The following is a 12,588-nucleotide window of genomic DNA, read 5'->3' on the forward strand; positions in this document are numbered from 1 at the left end:
AATAGAGAATTTGAGAAGATGGGGAAATATGAGATATTGAGGTAGAGAGCAATTGAGGAAAATTATATCAAATGACATTAACATTGACCATATTACAGGAAGCATTTATAGGATACTAAACCATTACAACTTGGAACCTATCAGGCCCATAAAACAGCTAAAAAACAAATTATTGCGTAAGAGATTGATTTCTGGGTAATTGATTTCTACAACTGAAAAATCTAAAAATAAAATACTTCAAGTCTCAGTAAATCGATTTCCCAAGTAAGGGTAATCCATTTCCCTTTCGCAATTTGAATTTATTTGTTATCTTTTATTATCTCACACCATTCAAAATATAGCTAGAGTTTTCTAACACATTGAAGCAAATTCCTTTTGTGAAAAATAATCAAAATTAATTAGTAAGTATACCTCTTTGAGTATAAAAGTCTTTCGGCAAGACCAATTTTTTCTTGCATAATGGGCTCTATTAAACTATAAAATTGACTGCCTCGTTACTTTAAACACTTATAAAATTGACTGCCTCATTACCTTAAACACTTATAAAATTGACTGCCTCATTACTTTAAACACTTATGATTGTGTATATTGTTTACTAGTCTGTGATATTAGTTTAAATGTATACATTTATATTAAAAAATATGTTAAGTAATATCATCAATTTCTTTTGCGTGAAGAAAATTAGCCGTTACTCCAAATACAAATAATTACATTCATTTTGTAAAAAAAAGTTTTAAAAATTCATGATTTGATCAATAGCCGGGTTAACACTCAAACTGTTACAAGTTCGCTTGAAATAGAGGCCAAATAATATAAGGAATAAATAGATTAATAAAATACTAATAAAAACATTAAATAGATATTTAGATTTCATTTATATAAAAAAGTTGAAAAAATACTTACCATATGTTAATTGTTACAAGTTGGCTTGAACTAGTTGCCAAATTAGAACGATAAAAACAATTTAAAAAAAAAAGACATGATGCCAAATCTTTATGAATTTAATTATTTAAAAACTATAATTTAAACAAAATTTTAAAGAAAAATTATTGAGTTTAACCTTTTGACAGAGTATTTTCAGCTATATAATATGGATTTTACAAATTATAATATTGTGTTTTAAATTCTAATTATTGATAAAAACACCATTTTTTAGATTTATCATATTAGTACAAATAATTTTCTAATTGACAATATATTGTAGACATAATTTTTTTAGCAAAATAATTTTTTTTTGTCTTTATATTTGATCTTATCCTCTCATTTTTTATTTTTTATTTATATTTTTAATGAATGTTAAGAATTATAGGACTAAATGATAAGTTCACCTCTCAATTTAGTTGGATGTTATATTTAGCCACAAGAAGTTCATGTGTAAAGTAAGAACGTAGTGACAATAAAACATGTATGGTCATGGTTGGTTCATTCAAATGTCATGCATGCACAGTGCAAAAGGTAAGTTGTAAATGAAAACAAAAGAATAAAGGTAGATGGCCCATAGAGAGTTTGTGACTGCGATGAGTGGGATGATATAACCAAAATAGGATGATCGTGGTTTTGAATTTTGTTCTTTATTAGGAAAGTATATTTTTTTTTATATATTTTATAGTTAATATTAAATTTTGATAAATATTTAATTAAGATTCTAAATTTAATTTGATATAATTAAATACTAAAATATATGAAATTAATTCTAACTAATTATATTTGAATATTCCATATCATCAAAAAAAAATTATATTTGAATATTATTACATTCAACAAAACTCTAGTGTTCTCTTATCAAGTAAAGTGGATGTGGCGGTCTTAATTTATCAATAACAATAATACAAAATCAATTAAGTTGTTAATTGTATAAGGAGATCCATTTTTAGAGACGTGGATTCAAATTTGTGACAATTCATTTATTTATTTATTTATAGAAGCGAGATTTTAGTCATAAAAATATTAGGTCAAAATAAAATTATGATATAAATTTTATTTAAATTAAATTTACATTATTTTGGTTTTGATTGGAGTAAATTTTTTTGTTGGAATTAGGGATGGCCAAAAAATCTACCTCTAGCCGAACCTGAGTGCCCCTGTCCTGAATATCACGGGAAAAACCCGATTTAATAGAAGAAAGGACGGGTGCAAAGAAAATTGTACTTTTAACAACATATGTGATGGAGGAGGCAGGGACGAGGATGCTAGTAGGGGTGATCGTATCTGAACCAATTCAAAAGGAAAACCGCAAACCGAACCAATCCAAACCGAAAACCGCAAAAACCGCGTTTGATTTGGATGGTTTTGGATGATTTTTGGGCCAAACCGCACGGTTCGGTTCGGTTTGCGGTTTTCATTTCACAAAACCGAACCAAACCGCATATTTAACTAAACTTTTGAATTTCTATAATTAATTTATTATATTTTCAATCCAATTGCAATATTGTACACTCACGTCACGTGACTCACTATTCCTTCATTCTTCCTTCCTATTCAATATTTCAACTTCATTCTCTGATTTCTCTCTCACTCATTATAGAGAAGCATTTGGTGTATATGTAGTACTGATAATATTTAGTCCTGAAGTTGTAATGTTGTATTAATATTTAGAATTGAAAATATCTGATATTTGTATATGTAGTATGTAGTTTATTAGTTAGTATGTAGTTTATTAGTATGAAAAACTGTATATAGTATGTAGTATGAATAACTGAAGTTATATTAGTAATTTAGTATGTAGTATATGTAAAGTACACAGTATGGTACTGTAAAATACATGATACACTTATATGGTAGTAATTTTGGTGTAAAATACATATATGGAAGAATGAATTATTTTGGTGTAATTAGTATGAAAAACTTATTTTTAATGGTACTGTAATATATGTAATATATGTAAGGAATAATGAATTATTTTCCTTTTTTTATTTCAGTACATTTTTATTTTATGGTGTAAACCGCAACCCACCGAACCGAACCTAACCGCATTAGTTTGGTTTGGTTTGGTTTGGATGACTTCTTAAAAATTAACCGAACCAAACCGAACCGCATGCATTTTTATCTCGCGGTTAGGATGACTTTTATGCTCAAAACCGAACTAAACCGCACCGCGAACACCCCTAGATGCTAGTATCCTTTCCGCACTCACTCTCACCTCAAGCTATTAATTTTATTTTTTACTTTTCATAATTTAACTGTCCATTTACTTTTTTTTAATTTTAAAATAATAAATTTATTAGAATTATTATTTATTTTTTTGAAAATATAAATTTAATAAAAATATGCAAGTATTATAATTACTATTAAAATATAAAATATTTAATTTAATTATTTTCTTGTTGTTATGAAAAAATGTGCATTTAAAAAATATATTTTGGGTAAGGGTATGGGTCATTTGTAGGGGTGACAAAATATATCCGGTCTGTTGGGCATGTTCATTTTACGCGCATTTTAGTGTGAGACGGACTAAGATTTTAGGTCCTCACTCTCTAATGTGACCGCCCCGCCCCATTTTTTATGTGGGCTTTTGCGGACAGATAATAACATAAATTTTTGTATTTTATGCTTAAAAAGTCTAATGCCTGGGGCTTAGCCGCCCCACCCTCACTTTTTGTGGAGCAGGCCAAGATTTTAGATCCGCAACCTTAACTATGCTCACTCCGCCCCACCCTGTTTTTTTGCGGGCTTTTGAGGGACAGACCTAAACAGAGCGGACATACCCGTTTGCCACCCCTAGTCATTTGTTACTTCTGACTGACGGCGGGAGCAAGACTGATACATGGAGGTGGAGATCAGGATGCTAATTCTTAAATTTGCCTCTGCCCCGTTCCGTTGTCATATCTAGTTAGAATTTGATCTTTGCAAATTTAAATTCGCTGCTATGTTAGTTTAATGAGTCGTGTGGCATGATTTTATTGGTCCATATGATACGATTTTATTAGAATATATATTGTACTTTTATTGAATCATATATGATGTTAAGAACTAAAAGTTTAAATTTACAAATATTAAATTTAAGGGTTACATATGTTTTTGGACCCTATAAATATCTCAATTTTAACTTTTAGTCACTATAAAAAATATATTGAGTTTTAAACCCTATAAAATTACTTTTGCACTCACTTTTGGTCCCTCTACAGGGACTAAAACTGAGTGCAAAAGTAATTTTATAGGGACTAAAAGTCAATATTTTTTTATAAGGACTAAAAGCCATTTTAGGTAATTTTATAGGGACTAAAAACATATTTAACCCTAAATTTAAAAAATAAATCATCGGAGTTTGACCTCATTCTTCTTTATAAAACTAGGTACTTGTGTAAGACTGTTATTTTATATAAATTTTTTGATATCTGAATATAAACCGTGTGGAGTCTATGGTCTATTGATAAACCTTAATATTATGTTAGAATTCGGTCTAATTCACCCTTATAAAATCAACATATAATGTGGGGGATGTCACTTTGAAGTCTTTTCAAACTCTATGTCAAAACATTAAAATGGACTAACCCAATTGTTAGAATTACCCCCAATTCACTCATAAATAGAAAATGACTCATAAACGTTGGTCCGTACATTTGGGCAAGCTAGGGCCTGCTCTTTCTCTTTTGCCCACCTACCGAGCACGTGCGAGCGACAACTCCTCGCAATAATGGATCATCCGACCACGCGGGTACTTCTGTCCCCGCCAATGGCTGGTTCACTCTGTTTGGATGGACAAGGACTAACCTAACCGTCACCCGCATTTTGGGTCTTGGAATCGCTCACAGCCCAAAATATCGGCCCTAATAGTTAACTATAAGGAGAGCATTATAAACAACCCTCACCTCCTTGAGGGAAAGGTATTGAAGCTTTCTCTCAAACCTATACTTTTTGTTGTACCTTTGCTCTCGTTCTTACTTTGACATCGGAGTGTCTTGTTGGTACAACCTCTTTTTTCTCACTCATCGCTGAAGATCACGTCGTGGCTGCTGACCCGCATGTTTTGACTCTTCAAGATCACACATATATATTAAACTATTTCTATCATGTTGATGACAAATTTCATTTACAAAAAATGTGAATAAGAATTTTTTGTTCACCCCTTACGTGTACAATCTTTAATGGTGAGAATCAAATTTAGTAGAAAATAATCTTTAGAGAATTATTCTTTATATACAATGTAAAGTATTTAACTACAAAATAAATAAATTATCAATTTATTCGACTTTTTATTAATCCAAAAGAAAAGTGTGGTCTTGTTGAAAGTGGACGAGGACCAAACCAAACCAAATGGAAAGTCCCATTCAATCACTGCTAGTCTACCTCATTCCTAAAGTGGGTAATTATAAGGAATCAAATAAAGAAGGTTTTGGTGGGTAAACAAAAGCATGTCACTACAAACGCATACAAATACAGTTAGAGAGGTGACTCAGATCACAGAGCTTAAAATACATATTTGTATTGGAATCTCTTGAAAATGACTTTTCTAGTGCCATCCTAAATTATTATTTGCTAAAACCAAATTTCATAGATTTTTTATGCATCCACACTTGTTAGATTTTGTGCTCTTGTGAGTTGTGATGTATTTTATCAAAAATTGAATATGATTGGTATTATTGCAAGATAGCGTCATACAATTACTTTACTAAAAGCTATCCCATTAGATAAGATGGTTATAAAATACAAAAGAGGACCTATCGTGGCTCCTATTAGATACTTCCATTCATTATAATTTTAGAATATGCTTCATTACAAATTGGTAAAAATATGATTAAAGTACCTAACTATTTTATTTGCTAAATTCAGTTTGCTTGTAAAAAAATAAAGTAAACATGTGTTATGACACATCTCATAAGTCATAACATATTATCGTGTATGGATAATAAATTTTACCTTTAGAATTAGGGTTGTTCAAGGTAAATTTTAGTGAAAAATTGAACTCAATCCAATCATAATAAAGGTCATTTAAATTAAATCGAATCGTTTCAATTTATTCAGAATTAAATCAAATTAAAAATATTAATTTGGTATATTAGTTTAAAATTTCAAATTGTTAAAAGTCAGTTTTTCAAAATTTAACTATTTGTTAAATAATCGAATTGTTATACTTTCTTTCAATTTTTTGTAAAAAATTAACTTGTTTTTAGCTTTTTTTATTTTTTTAATTTTAATTTCAGTTTGGTATATTAGCTATTTAATTCAATAGAATTTTAAGTTAGATAATGACATACATCAAGATTAACTTATTTGATAAATATTTCACTACTATGAAAAACACTATTCACAACGGTTGTGAAATGTATATAATGACAGTTGTATGTCTATTGTTAGGTAGCGTGTAATTTGTAAGTATGTTACTTCTACTATGAGCATGTGACCGTGGTGATGAAATAGGTAACACGCTACTGATCACAATGATTATCTTTAACAACTGCCGATATATATATATATATATATATATATATATATATATATATATATATATATATATATATATATATATATATATATATATATATATATATATATATATAGAGAGAGAGAGAGAGAGAGAGAGAGAGAGAGAGAGAGAGAGAGAGAGAGAGAGAGAGAGAGAGAGAGAGAGAGAGAGAGAGAGAGAGAGAGAGAGAGAGAGAGAGAGAGAGAGAGAGAGAGAGAGAGAGAGTTGTCATGAATTTGAAACCCAACAATTGTAATTTTATCGGAATACAAAATTTACATTTAACCACGGTTATAAAATATAAACGTTGGGGTATGTATACATGAGTTTATTTTAAAATATGTGGATTACTCTACGCCTCACTAAACATATACAACCATTCAAATTGATGTAGAAGATAATAATCTGAAAAATTAAATTATTCTTGAAAAACAAATTAAGCAAATCACTGTTTTTCAAATTTCATGCATCTCATAACTCGTCTCTCCCTCTTTAAAATAAAGAATTTGATTCAACGACCTAAATTCTTTATAACAATGATTCATCCTCTTCTAGTTTATTTTTAAAAAACATTAATTTGTTGACTAGTTCAAATTCATCAACATCACTGCCATCATAATAATTATCAAACAATAATGATGATGATAATGACGATGATGAGTTCGAATTAGTCTACAAGTTTATGCTTTTCAAAATAAACTAGAAGAGAAGGTATTGTTGCTATGAAGAACTTAGGATATTGAACCAAATTATACATGTTAAAGAGCAAGATATGAATTACGAGATGTATGTAAGTTGAAAAAAATGGATTGATCTAATATGGTTTTTAAATATAACTTAATTTTCATATTATTATTTTTTAAATCAATTAAAGTGAATGCATGTTCAGTGAAGGGTTTGTGAAACAAGAAATCTACATACGATATAATAAACTCAACTGGATCTTTTGTCAATTTACTTAAGAAATTAATGCATCAAAATTCACAAAAACAAAACAATGCTAAGTCGTGAGAAGGTTTCTTCTTGTGACTTAACAATGTTTTGGTCTTGTTCTGAGAAATATTTATCAAGAACAACGACATACAACAACATTTATCAATATTTATCAACAAAACAACAACATAATACAACAACATATCAACTCATAAAATATTTCACGAACGTACTTTTTATTAAAAAGATTCGTGGAAAATAAAGATGAAGAACTGGTATACTAGTCTCATAATGAACCAGAGTTAATTTACTATGTGTTACTATAAAGAAAAAATACAAGGCGGGCGAAGCTTCTACAATAGCTTCATTCTTCTTATATTGTTTCACCATAGCAACAAAAACTATATGTGAACCACGTCAATTCTATGTGACTTAGCAAGGTTTTGTTCTTGTTATGTGATACTTTTATTAACAACAACATACATAAATATTTATCAACATTTATCAACAAAAATAGAGTAACATATCAACTCATAAAATATTTCACTAAAGTATCTTTTACTGAAAAGATTCGTAAAAAATGAAGACGTTCTTCTTATATTGTTACCTCACAACAACACAAGCCATTTGTGAACTCTCAAGTAAAAAAATACACCATGTACCAGATGTAAACAGTGGCATACATGTAACAGATATGGTAACTGAGATAACACAAAAAAATCAAAAACTATTCAAGGTAAAAATTCTTTGCAATACAAAATGGAACGATAAATAAGAAAACATATGAAAAACAAAGATAAAGGGAAGTACCTATACACAGAAAAATGGAAGAAAGCGAATGACTAACTTGGAAGAAAGCTTATGATCAAGAAGAAGAAAGATAAAGTGTATAGATTTGATTAACTTTTAGTATGAAGAAGCTTATGAGGATGAGTTTGCTGCATGTGAAAAAGAGAGATGTTAGGGTTTTGTTTTGAGAGTGATGATTATTGTGTGTTCGACCTTGATAACTTTGCTTATATATATATATATATATATATATATATATATATATATATATATATATATATATATATATATATATATATATATATATATATATATATATATATATATATATATATATATATATATATATATATATATATATATATAACTTATCTACACGGTTGTTAACAAAAACTGTGATAAAATGTAAGTATCCTTCACAACGGCTTCTAGTAATAAATGTGGTAAAAAAATATTTTAATATTAATATATTTATATGACTATCAGGAAAAGCCCTTTATGTAACTAAAAAATTAAAAATTTATTGGTGCTGGGAATCAAAGCAAGTAACATTTCATCTATCAAAATGGTTGTTATTAAGGACCGTGATGAAATGTCTTATAATAAAATGAGTTAAATATATTCTTGGTCCCTACAAAATTACCAAATTTAACTTTTAGTCCTTATAAAAAAAGTCATGTTTTAGTCCCTACAAAATTATTTATGTACGTGTTTTAGTCTTGTAGAAGGACTAAAACGTCATGCAAAAATAATTTTATATGGACTAAAACATGAAAAAAATTATAAGAACTAAGAGTCAAATTTGAGATATTTAAAGTGACCAAAAAAATATTTAACCCTAAAATAATAAATAATTTAGGCGCGTGAAATGAGTTATTACTACGGTTGTTTAAATTGCGTAGTAATATAGTGTTACCAAAGGTCTATTTTGTAGTAGTGTTTATAAGAGGTTAATGTTAATGTATGCTATTAATATTGTTAGGGAAATTCAGGGGTATCAAGGCTAGTGATGTGGGTGACTCACACTTGTGGGGGAGATTTTTGGGTTTCAAGTGTGAAAGTTGTGCTAAAGTCCCACATTGACTAGGAATGAAGGAATGTTTGGTTTATAAGAGAGGTGACCCATACCCAAATGGTCTTAAGGTTTTGGATGGATATGTGACGTTAAAGTCTCTTGTAACTATGAATGTTTGGCCCATTAACACTGTCGGGTCTCACTCCCCGAACTCCCCTATAAATATATTAAATTGTCTAGGATTACTATTAAATTTTATAAACATGATCTTATAACAATTAACCCAACATGAAATTTTTTTATACGACTATGTGGTAAATAATTACAATATGTTTCATATATTAAGTTTGACATTATACTGGTTTGAAGTTCGACTTTAAACTATGTGGCCTACTTCAGAATTTTTTGTTGAGAGTTCAATTAATGATAGACCTTTTATTACAAAATCAACTTACTACCTTCTTACACCAAAATTTTATCTCTCGTTCATCTTCCAACCGTTATAATAATATTATAGTCACAAGAGAACAATACTCTCTTGACTTACAGATATAGCATATTTAGATTAACTAACAATAACAAGAACAACTCTTACTAAGTATTTCACTCTTTCGACGCTAAAGTAATTATAAGTCAATATGAAATTTTTAAGAAGAGATTTCAAGAAATAGAATGAGTAATAGTCATATTTCTTGTATATTTGAAGTGAACATACATCCTCCTTATATAGTAAAAAATTTGGCCAAGAAAGGAAATATTTTTGGATTGAATCCGCATCATAATTACTTATATTACGACTCTAATAGATTATAACTTAGAAAGATAGGAAATATTTTGTCGGACCTGAATCATAATCGGTTAGAAAACTTCTTTAATCGATTATTGAACGAGTTCGCCCCATAATCAATTATACAAATGTCATGATCAATTAGAGGGCGAGTTTTCAGTTCATAATTCAAAGAGATTGGTCAAATTTAAAAGGTTTAGAAAAAATTTTAAAAATAGTTGTGTGTGTGTGTGTGTATTTATCTTAATAATTTGAGAGAGAGAGAGAGAGAGAGAGAGAGAGAGAGAGAGAGAGAGAGAGAGAGAGAGAGAGAGAGAGAGAGATAGATTTAAGTAAAAAAATAGTATTTTGATATTTTTAGGTAATTTGTGCTTGAGACAAAAAAGTTGTCTCATGATTTAGTGAGCGACAAGAAGTCAAGTTTTTGTTTAGTCTCTTTGTCATCTATTTTGTTCAGTATCATGATTAGTTTTTACATCAAATAGGATGAAAAATAGTTACTGTGTCAATTCCTTCATTTTTTAACAAATCAAACGCATCCTTAAGTTTTTCACTTTCATGTTTAAGAGAGTCAATAGTCTTTTTAGAGACAAACATAGTTTCTTTTAACTTATTCAATGGACCTTAAAACTCTAAATTATTCTGATTGGACCTTAAAACATGCTGCCTTCTTCAATCCTTAAGGATTTCCCTTTTAGAGCTTAACTAACAACATAAATTTATCACAATATCAACTCAATATCTTCTTACACCAAAATTTTATCATAGGTTCATCTTGAAACATATATAATAATAATAATAATAATAGAGTCACAACAAAACAATACTCTCTTGATTTACAATTATATTACAAACAAATTAATCAATAATTATACATGAACAACTCTTACTAAGTATTTCACTCTCTTGGCACTAAAATAATTTTAAGTGAATATAAAATATCTAAGTAGAGAATGCGATCAAAAGAAGAAGTAATATTCAGATTTCTTATGTATTTTGAATCGAACACAAGTCCTCATTGTATATTAAACAATTTGGGCTAAGAAAGGAAATATTTTTGGGTCGATCCGCATTGCAAATGATTAGAATGCAACTCTAATCGATTATGACCTTGCAAAATAGGAAAGATTGTGTTGAATCTGAATCATAATCCATTAGAAATGTTCCTTAATTGATTATTGGATGAGTTTGCCCCATAATATAGTAGACAAGTGTCATAATCCATTAGAGAGATATTTTTTGCTTCATAATCAATTAAGCTTCGAAGTCAAAAAGGTGTGTCCCAATTTAAGAGGATTAGAAGAAGTTTTGAAATGTCTATGTGCGCGCGTGTGTGTATGTGTGCGTGTTTATCTTAGTACTTTGAGAACTACACAATTAATATTACATGTGATCCTATAAAAGATAAATAAATAGATAGAACAAGGATCACTAATGAGCTTGAGTCAGTTGGCTTTGTTTCATGGTGAAATATTTAGCATTTGATTATCTTTGTGCATATTACAAAAAACCTTCTTGTTGATTCCTTTTATCATTATTCAAACTTATTATTTCTATTAAGCACATAGAGCCACACGACTAGCTAGGGTTACGCCTAAAGTCACCACTAAATTAATTGTTTTCTTGACTTATGATTAAGTTTTTTTTATTGAGTCGATTAAAAATTCCTAAACATTTTGCATAAGTATTTTTAGGTTTTTAGGTATTCAATTTCTTAACAATTCTCATCTGCTGAGTTCTAAAGACCAATTTTGTCTCCATGAGATCAAACACATCCAAGGCAACCATCTGCACCATCATCTTAACCATCTCCTCCGCCACAATATATTTTGGAAGATGACTTGAATAAATATTTTTCTAAAATTGAGTTTCCAATAGCGACCTCTCTGTCTACTTATGAAAATATTTAAAAAGTTGATGTAGCGTTGCAAGGAGCAATTACAAAAAGATCAAACGATGTGATGACTATGAGAACACTACTATTTTGGCTCAAATAAACTAATGGGGTTCCACGTTCTTGATAAATAGTCTTCAACATAATTATGGGTTTCTATATGCCAATTGTGAAACGACGAAAGAGGTGTGATAATTGTAGTGTGCGTGATGAGGGATTCTATTTGTTTGAGAGAGAAATTGCGTATGTGTCATGGCAAGGAAATTGCTCTAATGTAGGATATTATTTTGGGTTTCTATAGTCTGGTGACCGATTTAATGGCTAATTAAATTGGTAACTAAAATGTGATTTTACATATTTGATAAAGAAGATGGAGAGAAATAAATTAATAAATAATGACTTTATCATATTTAACTATTTTTTGGCTTAAATGCATTTTTGGTCCCTTTATTTTTATATTTTTTCACTTTTAGTCTCTATTTTAAAATCCAACTTTTTAGTCCCTAAATTTTATCTTTCTTGAGATTTTGTTGGCCCCTCTTATTTAGCACACATGGTCTTCTCATTAATGATGTGACATTGATACAGTGGAGACATGTCAAATTTATTTCATTTTTAATTTAAATTATATTTTTTATTATGTAAATTATTAATAACTTTTTATATTCTATTTTAATGTAATTTTTTATTCCTTTCATATGTCTTTAAATCACTCATTCATTTTCACCATTCCATTCAATCCGAATAAGTTATTTCTATTCACAATT

Source organism: Vicia villosa, linkage group LG2, assembly GCF_029867415.1.
Source record: "Vicia villosa cultivar HV-30 ecotype Madison, WI linkage group LG2, Vvil1.0, whole genome shotgun sequence".
Lineage (NCBI taxonomy): Eukaryota > Viridiplantae > Streptophyta > Magnoliopsida > Fabales > Fabaceae > Vicia > Vicia villosa.